Genomic DNA, 19730 nt, shown 5'->3' with positions numbered 1-19730 from the left:
TATTAGTCTTTCTGATAGGCAAATCTGTCTTAAAATAAAACTTACTCAGAAGATGTGTTATGTAAACATTGCTGTACCATATACTAACTAGTTGCATTGGCTTTGTTTTGATAAAAGATTTATGAAATGGAATTTGCTCTGTTGTAGGTGAAAGTGTTTCTGCCAACAGAAATGTGAGTTTCTTAGTTTTTCTCTTTCTCTAAATTGGATTTGTAAATTTATTTCTCACATGAGACCTTTTGGTCAAAAGAGAAACAGTTTTTCTTGTAAAAGCAAAATGTTTTATGCTTGTCATCATTCGTGAGAACTCTCAAGAGGAAATGGGGGTGAAGGCCCAACTTTCACTTTGGCTTAGTATTTGTTTCCTTACTTATTTTCTCATTTCTACAGAAATGAGCAGCGACAGTGTACCATCAACAGAGCTCCTCAGTGGATCTCAGCTCTGTTGGCTCTACATCCTTTTCATCCTGGTGCCACGCCCCTACTTTCTCTGGGGTCCTTCTTGGGGTCTAACTATTGGCCCAAATGACTTATTATTCACCAATTCTTTCCTTCTTCCTTCTCTCATTAAATTCTACCCTTGACAGGATTGTTTATCTAGAAAAAACAGATCTCTCTCTAGCTACCTACCTACCTACCTCTCTACCTATCTGGAATGACAGAGCACAGTTACAAGGACTGGTATTTGAAAGGCAGTAGCCAAGAAATGCATCACAAAGGACTCCCACAGGTCTCTGTGCTTTGACATTTGGCTAAAGCTGGGGAGCCAGTTTTATGTTTTGTGTTTTTAAACTGATGGGAGCCTAATATACTGCTTGATTTGCATTAGGTGTTTTAATGTGGATTCCCCCAAGAAGCACATGCCCTGAAATCAAGTGCAAAATGATCTAACAGAGAAGATACAAGCAGAGGGACACCAGCACAGGGTTAGTGATTAAATTGGCTACTACTGTGTGAACCTTACAATGGTGTAACGCTAATACATCCTTTCCCCCAATGGGTGAGTATGCTTCTGTGATTATCATAAGGTTTATGAACCTCATTGGTTGAGGATGTTCTCAGGCAATGTCAAGTTCTTACCACTTCCTACTTCTAAGAGTGGAAAGAAATTCTAAGAAGAGAGAGCAGTGCTGACTAAGGAAGGCTGGTGGGAAACAATGGAGTAGAACATTCTGAGAGACATGAGTGGGTCACTGACAGCCTACGATCCATGGTCCTTTGCTTTGTATTTGTTCCCATCACAAAGTTAGGAGGTAGTATAATTTGATCAATTCAAGATTAATTTCCAGCACAACATAGGAAACCCAACAATGTTCTAATCCAGCAGACTGTCCGGAGCTTCTTCAGCAGCCTGGGAACACCATCAGGGACCCAGCACATCCCATCTTCTCTACCACACCTAACAGAGCAGAGAGCCATCACCCCTGGGGCCACTGCAAACTACAGCCTTGGACCCCTCCCATCCACTCATCCATTTTTACCAGAAGGCACCCAACAAATTTTTAGCCATGTAACCATTGTGTCATATAGCCAAACTGAACTGCAAAACTCAGTAAAAGGAATGTTAAAAAGTCAAGCAGATTTGAAGTCAAAGAAAAAGCTTGTTTTGATGCAAAAAAAGGGGAAATTCAGTGATGTTTAGGTAATATATTTCCCTGAATTTAAAAAAAAATGTGTAATACAAGAGACCAATATTAAGCGTAGTGAACGAATCCTCCACCTGCAGAGTTGGAATCCCATATGGGCACCAGTTTGCATCCCTGCTATTCCACTTCTTATCTACTTTCCTGTTTTTAGTATGGGAAAGCAGCAGAGGCTAGCCCAAGTCCTCAGACCTCTGTACCCACATCAAAGACCCAGAAGAGGCTCCTGGCTCTGGAGCAGCTCACCTTTAGCCATTTGGAGGACTGAACCAGCAGAGGGAGTAACTCACTCTCTCTAAATCTGCCTTTCAAATGAAAATAAGATCTTAAAGAATCTCCAATACACTATTCAGAAACTTCACGGTATTTTTCTAGGCAGAGAGCAGTTTAACACAGGAATTACATATTTACAAAGTGGACTGAACGACTGGAGGAGTTCTAGTTTGTACCCCCAAAGATGCCTAGAATGACTTAGCAGAATATGACTACAGTCAGAACACTTGAGTGGTTCTTCAAACGGTACATAGAAGGACAAGTACTTGCCCTGACAGTTAACACACCAGTAAAGATGCTCACATCCCACCTGCAGTGGGGACCTTTACTCTGTTGCCAATTGAGGTTTTCTGCTAATGCAGACCCTGGGAGGCACTAGTGAGGGTACTTAGGATTGCACTTCACATGGGACACCTTAATTGGATCAGCTCTCAATTCCAGCCACAGTAGGTAAGAGCTGTTTATCTCTTCCTCTAGAAAAATGTAATACAGAATTTAAATTTTTGGGGAAAAAAAAGATAATTGCTAATTTTAGCACATTGAAAGTACATAAATCCATGCACATTTTTTCTGCAATATGAACTTTCCATGATCTCAAAATATCTCATGTATGGACTCTTAACTAATGAGGGTAGCAGGCACACTTGATGGAAAAATACACTGATCAAGAAGCCAGGCTAAGAGAGGCAAGACTACTGGGACCACTAAAACAAAGGGAGCCCAGTGCAATAGCCTAGTGGCTAGAGTCCTCACCTTGCACATCCAGGATCCCATATGGGCACTGGTTCATGTCCTGGTAGCCCTACTTCCCATGCAGCTCCCTGTTTGTTCCCTGGGAAAGCAGTGACACTCGGTCCAAAGGTATGGGACCCTGCACCTGCATGGGAGACCCGGAGGAAGCTCCCAGCTCCTGGCTTTGGAATGGCTCAGCTCTGGCCATTGCTGCCACTTGGGGAGTGAACCATTGGACAGAAGATCTTCCTCTCTGTCTCCCCGCCTCTCTCTACATATTTTACTTTCCAATAAAAATAAATAAAAACTTAAGAAAAGGCTGAGACACTTTTTTAAACAAAATATTCAAATTCATGGGATTAGCTGTCACTCAAAATCCAGCTGCAGAGGAGATGCAGAATTAAAGATGAGATCCCTGTGAAGTGAGCAGACCAAAGCATCACACCCTTCAGTCCTAAGTAATGAGACACTACTCTATGTTAAGAAGACCATCTCAGCATAAGTTAGATGGATAATATTCCTACAGCAAAACTACCTTGAAGGCCACATGAACATAAGAGAAATGGAAGAACAAAACACTTTAAACTAAAGAAGCATGTCATAGTTGGCAGCCTTGGACCTTGAAAATTTTATGCTTATATTTATTTGCTCTATAGCTCCTAAAAGAAATATGCCAAAGAAGGCACTTTCCAGACATTTTTTAAAGAATATGTGTTTTGTACAAGTAAAACATCAATTGATTTTAGCTCCACTGGTTTTACTTTTTTTTCCCAAAGGACAGATTCTTCTCAAAATTCTGCAGTGTTTCAGTATCTGTTACTCCAAAAGAATGACATCTAAACTATAAAATAAATTGCCCATCATTAAATATAAATGAACTAAATAATCTCGTTAAGAAATTGAGATAGTGATAAGGGATCATATAGCAAAAAAAAAGAAAAATTAGTATCACAGAGATGTTCACTGATTATGCACATATAAGAGGAAATACATCGCTTCAATTGTACCAGCAACAAAATGGCTTAGAGCATAAACAATTTACAGCAGCATTTTAAATGCCTGCTAAAATGGACAAACCCAGGCACACACAGAAAGACATGGACAAAACACAAACTTGACAAACTGAATAAAAATTTTTATTATTCCAAATTAAAATACTAAATATATTACCAGTGACGTCCCACGTCATAAGTGACTACTCCAGAGGTTTCCAGCAAATATTTTCCAATGCGAAAGGAAGCAATCAAGTTTCAAATCCAGACTTCCAGAAAACAGAGATAATCAACAACTACTGCTTGTACACAGAAGAGGCTTCCTGTTGAAAACTCACAAAGTGCCCCACCATGGTAGCCTAGCGGCTAAAGTCCTCGCCTTTCATGCACCAGCATCCCATATGGGCATAGTTCTAATCCCGCAGCCCCGCCTCCCATTCGGCTTCCTGCTTGTGGCTTGAGAAAGCAGTTCAGGAGGAGCCAAAGCCTTGGGACCCTGCACCCGTGTGGGAGATGTGGAAGAGGCTCCAGGCTCCTGACTTTAGATCAGTGCAGCTCCGGCCATTGCGGCCACCTGGAGAGTGAACCATTAGGCTGATGATCTTCCTCTCTGCCACTCCTCTGTGTATCTGACTTTGCAATAAAAATAAGTCAATCTTAAAAAAAAAAACCATAAGGATGTTTCAGAAGGTTACAAATCAGTTGTGTTAATAGGAATGCAAACATCTGAAAGTATTAATTCTTCCAACGAAAAAACAAGATGGGAAAACAGCACCCACAGGTAGGAATTTCACAGTATTTCATGGAAAAAGGAATCAAAGAGAAGAGATTTTGAGGAGATGTAGGATTTCAACATGACAGGTGGTTAAAGAGTACAGCAGCATGCAAACGTATGCTACAAATACAACTCTACCCTTCAGTACATCTCCACAAGAATTCTCTTCAAATTCCAAGTTTGGAATTGACCCTTTTCACGTGAATTCTCAATTAGTTCTCTGCCTACTCCATTCTGCAATTATAATAAATTGATAAATTACATATGAAGATATTAAAGTTTGTGAAAAGGCAATATAAAGCTAAGTTTGTGTTGGGGCAAAAAGTTTTATGTCCAGGGCCTGGCACAATGGCTCAATGGCTAAATCCTCACCTTAAAAGCGTCAAAATCCCATATTCCCATGGGTTCACATCCTAGCTGCTCCACTTCTCATCTACCTCCCTGCTCACGGCCTGGGGAGGTCAGAGCATAGCCCAGAGCCTTGGGATCCTGAAACCACATGGAAACCTAGAAGCAGCAGCTCCTGACTTTGGATCAGCTCAGCACTGGATGTTGTGGCCACTTGGTGAACCAGCGGATGGAAGAACTTTCTCTCCGTTTTTCTGATCCTCCTATCCAATAAAAAAAAAAAAAAAACTCTTCAAAAACTTTATATCCATACATATGAGGAAGTCTTCAGGCAGTTCAGCAAAAGCTGTTGATATGAAAAAAATTCTCTGAATGGATTTCACAAATTTCTCCACTAAAATGAGATTATCTTTTTTTAAAAAGATTTATTCACTTGTACTTGAAAGGCAGAGCAACTCACAGGAGAGACAGAGACGTCTTCCATCCAGTGGTTCACTTATCAAAAGGATTCAATGGCCAGAACTGAGCCCATCCAAAGCCAGGAGGCAGGGGCTTCTCTCAGGACTCCCACATGGATGCAGGGCCCGAGGCTTTAGGCCATCATCCTCTACTGCTTTCCCAGGCCACAGGCAGGTAGCTGAATCAAAAGTGGAGCACCTGGACATGAAATGAAACACTTTTTGTGATATCAACACTGCAGGCAGAGGATTAGCATGCTATGTCAATGTGCTGGCTCCAAGTTTATTTTTCTAATTATTTTCTATTTTGTGTGTGTTTTTGTGATATTCTTAATGTTCATGTATTATCAGTTTCATACAGTTTAGGGAGGCGATTGGAATGTGTCCCACTGAAAGTATATTCATGCATATTGTCTAAAGTGATGTAATTTTTGAAATAGGTAATATTTTTACACAGATTCAACAAAATTAGAATTTGAAATGTGGCGATAATTGATTTGAATAATACAAAGGATGGGTTGAGGCTTCAGTGTCTGACTCCAGAGCCCAAGCCCTCAGGTTCCTAGTTCTACGCATGCACATTGACATGTACTCAGAGCCACACTCCAAGTCAAGAAGTATTCAAATACAGCTTGTAGATCTAAGCATTTCGTAGAGTCAAGGAGAATCAGAAGTAATTTATCTCCATCTAAATACTCTGGGCTGTCATATCGGGATTCAACGCTGAAAATATCCCCATTGGTCAATTACATTTTAAAAAAATGATGAGTTGATTTTAGAAATAACATTAAACAAATGCTGACTTTCCTTTGGGGTGGGAATAGTCTGATACTAACGACTCAGCAAGGAAGAGAATATTTAAGTAGTCTGTCAAAGAAATTAGACTAAGAATTTCCCTTAGAATCCCTCAAATTTAACAACGAATGTGTCTGTCTTGCTTATTGATGGAAGGATATTTTTCAGAGAACAAACTGTTCTGCTAACATTAAAATTGTCACACACTGGCATTGGTTAATTCTGAGTCACACTACAGCACATTACAGCAAGTGTAGACACAGACAACATACTCCCTTTAGTACGGACAGGAATAACCAGAAGACCAATTCATGGGGGTTATTTTTTAACTTTCATGCTGCTGCCTGCCATTACACCATTAGAATTGACAGAAAGTCATAGTGCAGTTGATCATCACAGATTAACAAGAGCTGGGCATTGCATTTTCTCAATTTTCTCAATCCTATCCAATTCTTATTGGATAGGAGGCTGACAAGAAGCAGTATAGTTAGACCTTCTCAAATCCATTCTATTCAATCAGAAGCTCATGCAAATGGTGTAATAACAGAGATGGTGCTCTCTAAATGGGAAATAATATTATCTAATATTTATAATCATGATACTTTTGAAATTGGAGAGAATTTCAGAGGCCATATGGTCTATTTTTTGCTGTTGTTGTGGTTCAAATTTCTTGAAATCTCAGAAGTGAGGTGCTGGTCTGAGGCTACAATGGCCCCAGAGCATCAATATCTGAGCTGACATTCCTGGTGCAGGGTTTTTCCCTCTAATGCAACAACTTGCCCAGGTCTTCTTGTGGGTACATAGTTTTACTTTGAAGGTAACATGTGCCACACAGGCTAGGAAGAGGAGGGAGGCTGTTCCACTATGATGCTCAGGAGGTGACTCCGGGTCCCAGCTCTCTACTGACCCCAAGCATCCCAGACACCAGGCAAAAACGTTACCCTAGACTGGGATCTCCCATTTCAACCTGGATGCCATGACAGAGGTAGAGGGTGGAGCCAGGTCACAAAGAAACTGTCAAGAATTATCCAAGAAACAAAGAGAAAAGAAAGAGCATTACACTAGGTAGGATCTCATTTATTTTATTTGTATGATAGTACTTCCGTTAGAAAAAAAAAGTAAATGAGGTTACGTTTATTTAGGTGCAAAGCATTCTTGAAACCCGTGCATTGATTTTTCTAACAGTTTTTATGAACTTCTGGAAAAAAATCTCACCAACAGGGATTCCAATAAGTTTTGCACAAAGTATCTAGTGTCATTTCTTTGAAATGTTTGAATTGCACTCATATCTCCTTAGACGCCAGCTAAGGCCTTGATTAATCTGGATGGATCTTACGGAAACCCTGAGGCTAACACTGTGTCAAAATGGCTGCTAGCAAAACTCGCCATGGTAAGCATCTTCCTCCCTAAATTCCCCTTTCCCGGCACATTCCAAACACTGGATCTATTAGTTACTCATGCTGACCTGGATTGTCCCAAAACTCATTCTGTCGGCATGGAAATTCATACTTGAAATTAGATTGGGGGAGAAATTTACATCCTCTAATCAGATTTCCACTCTGATATTTTTTTTTCCTGATCGTACAATGTATAATGTTCTTTTCCTCCTTTAAGGAGGAACTTCTGAACTGTCATGGAAAAGGCAACTGAAAGTTGTTCATTTAGTGAAAAAAAGGCAAAAAAAAAAAAAGCCTAGGCACGAGTTTACACTTCTATTCACTAAAATACTCATCTTTTATCGCATTTCCAGAAGCTTTTTGCTTCAAGTGCAATACACTGGGTTTTGTCTACCCACGGGGCTGCGGAACCAGGGTGCAAACGCATCAGTCTCAGGCATGAGGTAGGTCCGCTCCAGCAACTCTGACCTCCACCGAAGTCAGAGGTCAGAAACTACCACGAAGTCGAAGACTCAGCACCCAGGCTTTATGGGGGCATCAGGTGCCACAGGGAAGATCCTGAGAAAACAGAAGTCTTTAGAAGAAAAGCCCTGGGGGCTGGTCTGGTCCTTGCTCCTCCACTTCCAATCTTGTTCCCTGTTTATGGCCTGAGGAAGCAGCCAGGGTTGGCTCAAGTCCTGGCTTGGGTCCCTGCATCCATGTCAGAGACCCAGAAATAAGCTCCAGGCTCCTGGCTTTGCGTGGGTTCAGCTCCAGTTGTTGCGGCCAAGTGGGGAGCGAAGCAGAAGCTGGCGCACCTTTACCTCGGTATCACTCTTTCTCTCTTTAAATCTGCCTTATAAAAATACATACATCTTTTAAAACAAAACAAAAAAAAAGCCTTGAACTTAGTACACAGAAAACATCAGGATCAATTCTCAGAAACCACAGGCGCTCACAATTTACAGTGTTGCCTAACTCCCTAATATGATTTCGGCTTCCTGTAAAGCTCAAATAATTACCTTTTTAATGATTCCTCCCTGCCGTCTTCTAGTGTCACTCTATAATTGCACTGTTAGGCACTGCTACACTCAGTGATCTACTGTATTTTCACAGCCTATTTAGTCCTCTGACCTCACCACACCTCTTTGTGTTTTATCTTACTTCTCACTCATTTTGCCATCACACATATAATTATATTAGTTTCCATATTTGTAACAACTCAGCTTGCTTGAATGAGTCACCTACATTTTCCATTTCAGTGATCTTGCAAACACATTTATATTTAGAATCCAACCTTTAAAACACAAATAGTTGCCTGAATGAACCATAAAACGAATGCCATCTTCTACACAAATTTAAAAAAAAAATACTACAAAATAGTAAAATGATACAGCCTTGAGATTTTGACCAGAATAGAAACGAAATTCACAGTTTTATGAATACAAGAGTGCTTGTGGTGAAGTGGCTGGAATTTAATTCAGTAATGAAATCATTTAGTATTTTTCCCTTATATCTGAGAGGTTTCTAGAAAATAATCATAATTAAAAATAAAACACATGTTGGGTTGTTGATCAAAATGTGGGAATATGAAAAAGAAGACAAATGGACAAAACGTTGAGGAAACCGCTGAATTTCTACTGGATAAACTAATGGACACTGTGCTTTTTCTGCAGAATTTTCTAGTGGTGAAGTCTAAATATTTCTTTACCTAGGGCCTGATTCTACTCTTTACCCTCTGTAGCAAATGAGTCCACAGAGGATTAAAATACGAAGGAACTAAGACAGTATTTCAAAATAACATTCCATAAGTAGTCTCCAAGGCTCCCTGAAAGGTTCAGTACAAAAAGACAACTTCCTGTGGGCATTTCTGTTTGCTGTCCAGCAGGGAGGGACTTAGTGCATGGAGCTAATAATCATACACACTGGACTATATTGACTGATGGTCAACAAAGTTGCTGAATGGTGCCTTATGGCCATTTTAAGGTATAGAGCAGCCGGTCCTGTATATGAACTAAATTGAAATGTCAATGAGCTAATCATAGGTTGTGGCTAGGACTTGTTTTCCTTTTTTTTTTTTATTTATTTATTTATTTTTTCTTTTTAATACAGTGGTTACTCAAAACCATGTCAACTCCATAACATTGCAAATTGCTGTTGATGTTATATTGGGACTCTTAATTGACTGTGATGATATTCTGCCAGCTCAAACTTCAGACCAGAAAAGGTCTCCCCAAGAAACTGTTCAACCAATCTGGACAATAAGTAGCTGGACTCTATGCTTGGTATATGTTTGCAATGAAAGAATCTTGATTGAATTTGAACTGTAATACTGCATCAAGGTGGAGGAATCCACCGGGGGGAGGGGAGGGGGAGGGGGGGGATTCCCAGAGCCTATGAAACTGTCACATAATGCAAAATAATTAACAATAAAAAAAAAAACTGAGGATCATGTGGGAGTAAGGAAAGAGGGTTTGAGCCAGGATGGCATTGACATGCTAGCAGCAAAGGGGTGGTGAGCTGGATCAGCAAACAACCTGGAGCTCCTCAGTGTACCTTTCTTTGATCTGTTGCCTGAACTTGGGGCTTAGGGAGTCCCCAGGCAGGTACATTTCCATTCCAATTGCTTCATGCCTTTGCCCTAAGTTCCCTGGGCTTTCTCTCAGGATCACAGCTGGGTGCAGCTTCACCCCGTCCAGGTTCCCCATGGTCTTCCCCTAAGCAACAGGCTTTCTAAAAGAAAGTTCCTGCATCCATGATTTCCCGTTTCAACTGCTTCAGGGTCTTTCACGTCAAATTCTCACATCTTTCTCACAAGATCACAGTTAGTTACAAATTGGTGGCATCTGCTGTGCAGATTTCTGTCTTCTCTAACATTTCCACCTCTTAATGTAGGACTTCTCTATAAATCCCTAAACATTAAACCTTTGAAACTAGTTGCTAAGAGCAAATTTATCAAATAGAGAAAAAGGGGTTAATGACAAGTTCTGGGAGCAAACCTCAGAATAAAGATGGTTCTTTGAAAATACATCTAGCACTTCTTAAGTTACTTTGAGTTTAGCAGAATATATAGCGTAGGGAAGTAAATTCACATGAGCAGAGGAAGAGAAAACATCACGTTCGGCACTTGGAGAGGGAACCACGGAGGGCATCAGCTGGAGAGGCAAGCGCTCTGTGGCTGCATCCAGCACTGCGCAATTTCCAGAAGGTTCTCATTCTAATCTTGAAACTGAGGGTAACATTTACACTTCACTGTGGAGAACCAAGGACCCCTTTAGCACACCCACCACCTACACTAGCAACCAAAATGTGGTTGACTGCATAAGAGGGGGCTTTATGTACACTTCAGGTACAAGAAGACTTAATAAACATTTGTCTACTCAATGTCAAGATGTTGCAACACTATTATTCAAATTTCTAAAAATGGTGTTAGCTACATGATCTGCCAAAGTTAAAGGAATAAATGAAGCCTCAGGAGGACCCTGGCACATGGCTTAAAGGTATCGAGGCCAGCAGGTAGAATGCCTTAAGTGCATCAAGCTGCCCATGAGCTTCTATTTTGAAGCGTAACACAAACAAATATGAGACAGTAGAAAACAGTTCTTGGCCTGATAATTAAATATTCATTAAATATAAAAAACAAAACGGATACAAGATGAGTTTGTGAACTCTGTATCAGAGGTACAGACAACGGGTAAGTGTTGAAGATGGCTGAACACAGAGCCAGGCTGCCAAGATCAGCTGGACTTTCATTCCTTATTTTCTTCTTTTTTTTGTACTTCTTTCTACAATTCCAGACATTTCAAAAAATCACACAGAAGTGTTCTTCAGTAAGATGCCAGACAGTTTTTTAGCAGAAGCCACGGAAGCCACAAAGCATCAGGAAGACATACTTCAAGTGCTGTGACAAATTCTCAAACACGAATTCTCTATCTGGAAAAACTCTTCTCTTAAAGATGAAGGGGAAACTAATACATCCATAAGTGAATGAAAGTGAGCGAGTTCTTTCCTAGCAGACCCCATTTTTCTCTAGCTTTGCTTTCCTTGCTTGTGTTACTAGAATCTTATTCAAAATGCCATCACGTACAACAGTATCTTGTTTTCTTCTAGTGATTTCATGGTTTGCAAACTAGCATTTACATATTCAATAACTATTTTTTCCACTGTACATTCTCAACACCTTATTAAAAATCAATTTACTAAATGCACCTGGATTCATTCTGGGCTCTGTTCTGCTATTATTGATGTGTTTGCTTTTATGCCAGGATCATTCTGCTTTGATTACTACAGCTTTGAAGTTTGCTTTGAAATCAGGTGTTGTGATGTGTTGAGACTGATTCCTTCTGTTCAAGGAACTTGGACTATTATTCCTGAGAGCAAAAGGCAGGTGAGACAATGTTGACATGTACTGTGTAGGACAGCTTGACTTCTGACTTCGCATGATATGTTCTTCCTGTCAATAGACTATAGAGGAAACCTGTGCACCGAACTGATAAGGACAGAAGTTGGGTTTTTTGGGAAGTCATGAGTTATCTTTATAATATTAAAAATTAGAAAAGTAATGAAAATTCTCAGAGGAAGACACATCTTTAAAGTAATGAACTATGAATTTCAATTCAAGCATATCATACCTCCAAACCTGCTAACTCTAAAAGCACATTCTCGAAAGTAGTATATTAGAGGAAGATAATAGACCAAATCTAGTTACGATTCTGTCATTTTACTCTTTCTTTCCCTGTGACAACTGAAGATACTTTTTTTCTATTATAACTATAGTGTCCAACTCATTTCATCAAACTGTTCGGGTTTTCTTTAATTTGAATTTCCCTCTTGTTATCAAGAGTCTTTAATCTACCTTTGATTCCTCTGGAATAATTTATCCTCATCATTGCATCTGAGCTTCTGTGTTGTTGATAACTAATCACAATGGTACGCAATCAATCAATAATCTGCAACAGCTCTCAAGCATAGTTGTAGGTCCTTCTCACCTTGAATGCTAACAGTCCTCCTCGTACTTAGGTTTTTATCTTAGCCTTGATTACATTCTGTTTCAAGTAACACTGCAATCTAATCTTCTCTTTTTCTTGCATTTCTCTTACTCCCGCTGATCGTTAAGAACATGAACGTTAAAAAATATTTTGTCATGGCATATATATTTACATTTTCTTATCTGTTTTGACTTATAAAAACCCTTAGGCATTACAACTGCCCAATAGGTATACTTTTTAAAGTGTTTTAAAACTTGCCTAAATTTTTAAACATCGAGGCAAATTCATTGCTTTAAAAGTCCTTTTTCAATATAGAAATATCTATCCTGAATTTGAAAAGTACCATGAATTTAAGCACTGGCAAGGTATAACACTATTTCTTTCCACATGCTAACAAAGAAATGGATTGGAAGTTTACCCTCCAACTTTTAAAATTCATGATACACTTGTATCTACTTGACCACTAAAAACAATGTTATACACAACAGTGACAGTCACAATAAAGTTTTATTACAATGAGAGCTAAGGCAACATTCCTTACCAGAGTGTGGCCCCAAACGGCACATTTACAGGGGTTTTATAGGGGCAGTTACTGTGGCTTGCATAGTATAGCAAGGGGTAAGAATGCTAACATTCCCTGCTTATCTCGACTGGACAGATGTACCTGTTTTTCTCTGGTCCAATTGAGACAACCAGACTCAGGCCTTGGAGCTGCCTTTGAGACAGCTGGACTCGGACCTGGATTCCCGGGGAACCGAGAACCATCCATGCTGAAGGTCACACAGGGGGCAGGCCTTCACACTCACAATTTCACACATTTCCATAGCCAAGAGAGCAAAGCAGAAGTTATAAAAGTGGAAGGCATTGCAGTTAGCAAGGAGCCATGTTTACTCCATTTTGTTTTCAACTCACTCTACACATAAAAGATCTCAACCGTGATACGCTAGAGTTGAATCCTCCTTTCACTGAAGTACTGTTACCTAAATAAATCAAAATAGGTAAATGAACATCTGAATAAGGATTGCAAATGGGGTCATTCCTCATTGTTGAACTTTAAGAAATGTTTACTGCAGGAATGTGGTTAAACCCAGAAGTAAGATTTTGTCTCAAACATAAAAGAGAGAAGCAGGACTAGCAAACTGTTGTGTACAAGGGTACAAGGGTACTTAGAAAAGCTCAGGGAGATTGTGGGAAGCTACTAACCCATCCAAGCTGAGCAGCTTAGTGCATAGAGGCAGAGAGGCAAAGATGAGCAACCCCTCCTGTCTTAACAACCAGGTCTTGGAATGCAATGGAGCAGGCTTGTCTGATTTGCCTCGCTGAGAGGAGGTAAGAAGCATACAAGGCCTATTTGATGACAAAACTGTTGAAAACTTTCCAAATATTGGGAAACAGGGAAGTTCAGGAAGTCCAAAATATCTCCAAGAAATTTCATTAAAATTATTGTCTCTGGGGCGTAGTATCATCAAAAAGCCAAGAAAAACAAAAAAACAGAATTTTAAAGAACACAGAAAAATGTCAAGTTACTTATGAGAGACTCATTATCAGGTTAATGGCAGAGCTCTTCGTTAAAACTTGGATGGGTTACAGAAGCATGGAATGAAATATTCCAAGTCCTAAAATATTGTGCTATCCAAAAATACTATACCCGGCGTGGAAATCCTTCAGAAGTGTAATAAAAATGCCCTCCTTGACAGGCAACAGCTTACCGCATTCAGAGTAGCCCCATAGAAATGGTTAAGGGCGTCAACTCTGTACTAGTAATGGGACGGTATTAACTACCATCAATAAAGCACACAAAAGTAGAAACCTTAGGAGATCATATACATAGAATATAAAGAAAACCACACACATTTTCCTCTCATTTTTTGTGAATTTGAATAGCTATTACAAAGTTTTTCACCTCTATAGATTAAGGAAAATAATTGTTGGACTTTCATCCTACTATACTCAGTAGGTAATATATATCAGCATTCTATTGAGTTTTTAAGATGAATTGGAAAGTACCATCTTTATGTTCTGATAAAACATGAATGTGCTATTATATTCCTCAAATGTTTAATATACTTTATCAATGAAACTGTTTTGTGTTTTAGTTACCTCAGGGGAAGATTTAAGGAATCAATTTAAACTCACAAACACATATGGCATTACACAATGTTTTTCTTTTCCTGTCAGCTAAATTTATGTTTTTCCATGTGTGATGTAATTTAAGGTGCCAAAATTACAGGCATTCCATTGTTTAGTATCCTTGAATAACAAAAGAAATGAGCTCCTTAGTGAAGAAGCAATCCACTAGGAAGGAAATGGGTTTAGTCTGTGCATGCGCCTCCGCCTTCTCGTTCCTAGACACAGTGCTCTGAGTAGTCAAGGGGAGGAAAACAACTCTCAGCAGATTCAGAAACATGACACACAAACCTGCCTGCGGATTGGGCCAGTCAGGGCTGGGCAGGCATTTGAGGGGTGAACCAGCAGAGGAGAGATCTTGCTCTTGTTCTGCAGGTCAAACAGATAAAATTATTCAATGAAAACATTTTGCAATGCTTACTCTGCTTGCCTTTGAGGCAATGACTGTAGCCCATGCATAACATGTGTCTCCGTGTTAGGGTATTGCCATCTTCAAAATCAATGTGCAAATAAATCAATCAACTAACTAATCTAGAGGAAGGATTATAACCAAGACAGCTGCCCGGTAAGAGGCTACAGGAAGCACCTCCCACAGGGGGTACACTCATTCACCTTGTAATGAATCAAAGAAGCCATTCAGTCACTTTCAAATGAGCCAAGCCACTGGAGAGATCACAGTGTCTTGTCTGATAATAAGCACGATAAAGTTCCACTGAGGAAAAGGAAGAGCTGCAGAAGTCATTCCTTCCCCCAGGAGTGTACGGGGAGAGATGACTGTGTGGGAGATGGAGATGAAACTGAATTTCGATGAAAGCCCAATGGGGAGAACTCACCTGGATGGAAAAGCCACTCTCAGGCCCCGGGGAGTGACTACCAATAGAGTGAGTATTTGGAATTTTCACTTCCCAAATTGCTGGCAGAAAATAAACCTCTAGTTGTGTGATAAAACATGAAAATAAACCTCTAGTTGTGTGATAAAACATGGCCTTAGGGCCATGGCTCAGAGCTCAAACTGTGCCTACCATGCTGAGCCCCAGAGCTAAGAAAGTCCAAGGGCCTCTAAGATGCCAGTTAGTGCACAGAGATGGAGTCTCTAGGCCTGCCCAGCATCGGGCAGGAACCTGCCCTTCCCAGAGCTTGACCTCCTAATGTGTCACTGCCAGTGTCCAGTGGGACTGTTAGACACCCCCACAGCATTACAGAACCTGTGACTGTGCGATCCAAGTATAACCAGCCTGGGACCAGTTTGAGTGGCCTCCAACCACAGATGGATTTCAAAGGACCTGGGACTGTGTCTCAGGAGTCAGTACTGGGCTGATTGAATGCGGTGCTGGGTGTATTCTAATGGGTTCTGCCCTGAGGCAAGTGTCTGTGGACAGTCCCTGGATTTTCTGAAGAATCAGGCAGAGACCTGTGCTCTCTCACGGTAAGCATGGATTAGCGTAGGTGACCAACAGCCTCTTACGTGCCTACTGTGACCTCCAAGACAGCACAGGGCCTCGTGGCTGTGAGCACCAAGTATGACCTGCCAAGGGCTTCTGGAGTAACATAAGGAAGGAAGGAAATAGGAGAGAATGGAGGGAAAGGGGGTGAGAAGGAGGGATGGTTATCTTAGAACTGTAGGTAAGAAAATGCCTACAGTCTGTTTTTCTATATAGTAATGTAACTTTTAAAAAGCAAGATCCAATTACATATCACAAAATTTCATTTTAACTCTAAGGAACAAAATATTTCGCACAAATCGATGCAAAAATAAACAGGAATATGCATAGTTCTATCAGGTAAATTTTAAATGTACGGCAGTGAAAGACTAGGAAGGTCATTGTATAGTAATTAAGAACTCAATCTAGCAAAATAAAAAATTATATATATATACTTGCACTCAGTATTAGATGTATTAGAGGGCCCAGCGGCATGGCCTAGCAGCTAAAGTCCTTGCCCTGAACCTGCCAAGATCCCATATGGGCCGGTTCTAATCCCGGCAGCTCCACTTCCCATCCAGCTCCCTGCTTGTGGCCTGGGAAAGCAGTTGAGGACGGCCCAAAGCTTTGGGACCCTGCACCCGCGTGGGAGACCTGGAAAAGGCTCCTGGTTCCCGGCATCGGATCGGTGCAGCACTGGCCGTTGTAGCTCACTTGGGAAGTGAATCCTCAGAGGAAGATCTTCCTCTCTGTCTCCCCTCCTCTCTGTATATCTGACTTTGTAATAAAAAAATAAATTTTTTTAAAAAAGAGTGGCTATCATTTGAAAATCAAGGCACACTAACTGCTGGTGATAAAGTTGGCAAAAAAAAAAAAAAAAGTGCTCTACTCCACTACTGGTGAGAACATTAACAGATTTTCTACCATTTTCCCCCAATGTTTTCATAGCTACATACCAGAACTCTTTAACATCTTTGCTTTGTATGTTACCCTAAATTTAGTTCCAAAATATGCTTTCTGTGTAACATGTCAAACTATCTCACACACCGTTCGTGCCATTTCAGGTCACTCCATATGGCCTGTTAACGATGTTCATTTCAGCACAAATGAACGACGGTAGCACTCCTCATTTTCCTACTGCTTTTCTTGAGCTGACAGTGTATGAGAGAGAGAGCCCTGACGTGTCACTGCTCGGTGGCTTTCTCTCATGTTTTGTTATAAGACACATTTTACATAGTATAAATGAAGTCATGTAAAGTAAGATAAACATCATGCCTGTAATTTCTACAGAGGCTGCTAACAAATGCTTCATCTGCTGTCATCTTAGCCATGAGACAACGTTGTCATTAACATCCCTCTGAAGTCAGTTGTAGCCACATGAACATCTTTGGCCAACAAGTGCAAGATGAAATTATCTGTGTTTATTCTAGACAGATGCTTAAAAATCAGTGCCTGATTCAACACTGTTTTCATTTTTCTCCCCCACCCCCTGCTGGCAATTGCCAACAAGCAATATAGCAGAGAGCAGATATTTTGTCAACTGGGTTTCTTCTTCTTGTTTTCCCAGGAAGATGTTAAGTTCGCACAGACTGTGAGAGTAATACAAAGAAATCTCATATTGCCCTCATCTCACCTCAGTCATTAAAATGTCATTTCCTTATCCTTGTGAAATTTAATGAACCCTATCCACTCTGCAGTTCTCCCCAAGCCTTTTTATCTCTACCAATAATCTACATTATATGCTTGGATTATTTCAATTATAATTTTTACCTCTCCTACAAAGCAAGAACTGGCTTATTTAACTCAAAGTGATGTCTTCTAATTAAATCCATTTTGCTACTATGCAAATTGAAGCTCAACATTTTTATATAAACATAATATTCTATCGTATGTATATTTAGCTAAGTTTTTGCATATTCCTCTCACGATGAACACCTTGATTGATTCCACATTTTATCTAGCGTGAAGTTTTATTACAAACATGGCAAAGCCAGTATCTTGTTGATAAAATGAGTTCATGTCTTTTGGGTATAAACACAATACTGGATTGTTGGATCATATGGCAATTCCATTTCTAAGTTTGTAAGGTATCTCCTTACTGTTTTCCATAGTGGTTGCACTAATTTAAACCTTCGTGAATAATGTGTAATTGTTTTCCTTTGTCAGACAAGGTTCAGAAGTGAGTAAGGTGAATGAGTCTTAGCAATGTTCAACAGTTACTGGCAGGAAGTAGCCTGTGTGAGTTTCAGCCTCTGAGAACTAGTTTTCTTCTCTTTAGCCCTTCAGTATAATAATTGGCATATTCTACTGTCTTCAAATATCCTCCCTAAATTTTAAAACATACAGTGGTTGTCAGATTTTGTCATCATTTTCCTTATTAAAACTTTGGGATATTTTCCATTGGCTTCAGGTGCGATCCTGCACTGCAATGTTTAGTTTGAAGTGTACGCCCTTAGAGCCAGCCATTGAAATATAATATTTACTGAATACCTCTAAATAAAAGATGACTTATAGGTCTTCCTTTTTTGAGGCCTGTCTTCCTCAATCTTACAAAGCACTCTCATTTCAAGTGTTTAGAATTTCTTATGTAAAGCATATCCTTATTTCAAAAGCAAAGGGAATGAATTTTTCAATGAACTTCATAAGCACAAAAATCCAACTACCTTCATTTTAATAACCCATATAATTAAATCTGTACAATTCATCATCTCCACAGAATTAAACTGAATTTGTCCCTCATAGGGAGAAGATGTCAAAAAGATTACTAAGAACACCTCAATTTCTTTTAAAAAGTGGATATTCAAGTACTCTGTTAAATCTCCTAACATTATATCTGCCAATAATCCAATCATGACTGCTATAAAATGTCAATCCTTCAACATTTAAAACAGCTTGCTTCCCAGCTGTCATTTCAATGATGCTTCAATAAAATGCAAAGTCTTTTTTTTTACATATTCTGAAATGAAGAAAAGAAAAGGAAAAGCTCACCCACCCAATAAATATTCAGATTCACATTTATGGAGAGTCTTTTTGGAAGACTTGAATATTTAAAAAACAGAGATGGAGGGAGAGGTCGGGGTGGGTTATACATCTACTGATTCATTCCCAAAATGGCTACAACAAATGGGGCTGGGAAGCCAGGAAACTCAACTCTGCTTGGGTCTCTCATGTGGGCAACTGAGAACCAAATACCTGGAGTAATCTTCTGCTACTTTCTCAGTCATAAACAGAGATGGATTTCAAGTGGACGGTCCAGGACTTGAGCTACAGCTCACATTACAGGCAACCGCTTAACCAACTATTCTATAATGCAGGTCTTTCAGGCATCAATTTTGTTAACCTTGGTATAATCACACAATGCATGCATGGTTTTGTATAGGCACATGTTCTCTGTTCTATATTAAGCAGAAAATAAGGTCATCCCTTCTCCAATTTTTGTGACACTGAAGAACAAAACTGCTGCTTTCTGGGTACCCTGCAAGCCAAGAGCTGACCCCAGCTCTTTTGTACTGTGGTTTGATAACATGAAGATGTTTTAGACAAAGTCTTCTAGGTTTCATAAAATGGAATTAAAAATCTGCTCTTTTTGGCGCAAACACTGCTGATACCAATGCAAATACTTTTCATAGTATTTATTGCCCAGGAGTGTTGGGAGCACTGCACGAGTGCCCTGCCCTAAAATAATGACTGGTTCAAGGCCAGGAGGCAGCAAGAAGACAGGAGGTCACAGGTGAGGCGGATCTGCCTCCTTTCCAGGGCCTGGCCAGTCAGGTAGCACCCAGTGGACCCACGGGAATGCAAG

This window comes from Ochotona princeps, chromosome 23, assembly GCF_030435755.1.
Source record: "Ochotona princeps isolate mOchPri1 chromosome 23, mOchPri1.hap1, whole genome shotgun sequence".
NCBI classification, from domain to species: domain Eukaryota; kingdom Metazoa; phylum Chordata; class Mammalia; order Lagomorpha; family Ochotonidae; genus Ochotona; species Ochotona princeps.
The sequence above is the reverse complement of the archived record's forward strand: the minus strand, read 5'-3'. Positions refer to the sequence as shown.